The sequence below is a fragment of the Trachymyrmex cornetzi genome, unplaced genomic scaffold (assembly GCF_001594075.2).
Source record: "Trachymyrmex cornetzi isolate Tcor2-1 unplaced genomic scaffold, Tcor1.1 scaffold575, whole genome shotgun sequence".
Classification (NCBI taxonomy): Eukaryota; Metazoa; Arthropoda; class Insecta; order Hymenoptera; family Formicidae; genus Trachymyrmex; species Trachymyrmex cornetzi.
This window is the reverse complement of record NW_017299888.1, coordinates 142,082-142,532: the sequence shown is the minus strand read 5'-3', so window position 1 is coordinate 142,532 and position 451 is coordinate 142,082.

Genomic DNA, 451 nt, shown 5'->3' with positions numbered 1-451 from the left:
ATCCGAGGCTTCAATTCACAATAGAGGTGGGGGGTGATACCATTAATTTTTTGGACACTACAATTATTATAAAGAATGACACACTAATTTTTGACTGGTATAGAAAACCCACCTTTTCGGGAAGATTTTTGAACTATTGGTCTCAGCATCCGATCTCACAGAAGAAAGGCACAATTTTTAGTTTGATTGACAGAGTGTTTTATCTCTTACATCCAGAGTTCCACAAAAGAAATCTGAATTTCATAATTAGTATTTTATTGGACAATGACTATCCGTTAGATTTTATTTTTGAGACGTTGAATAACAGGATAAAAAAATTAATAAAAAAATTCAATTACATGAGTTTGACTGATGGTGATTCGGCCAATAACGAACACATTAGGTGGTTCACAATTCCGTTCATTAATGGTGTGTCCAACAAGTTTTGTAAATTCATTAATGGTATGTGTCA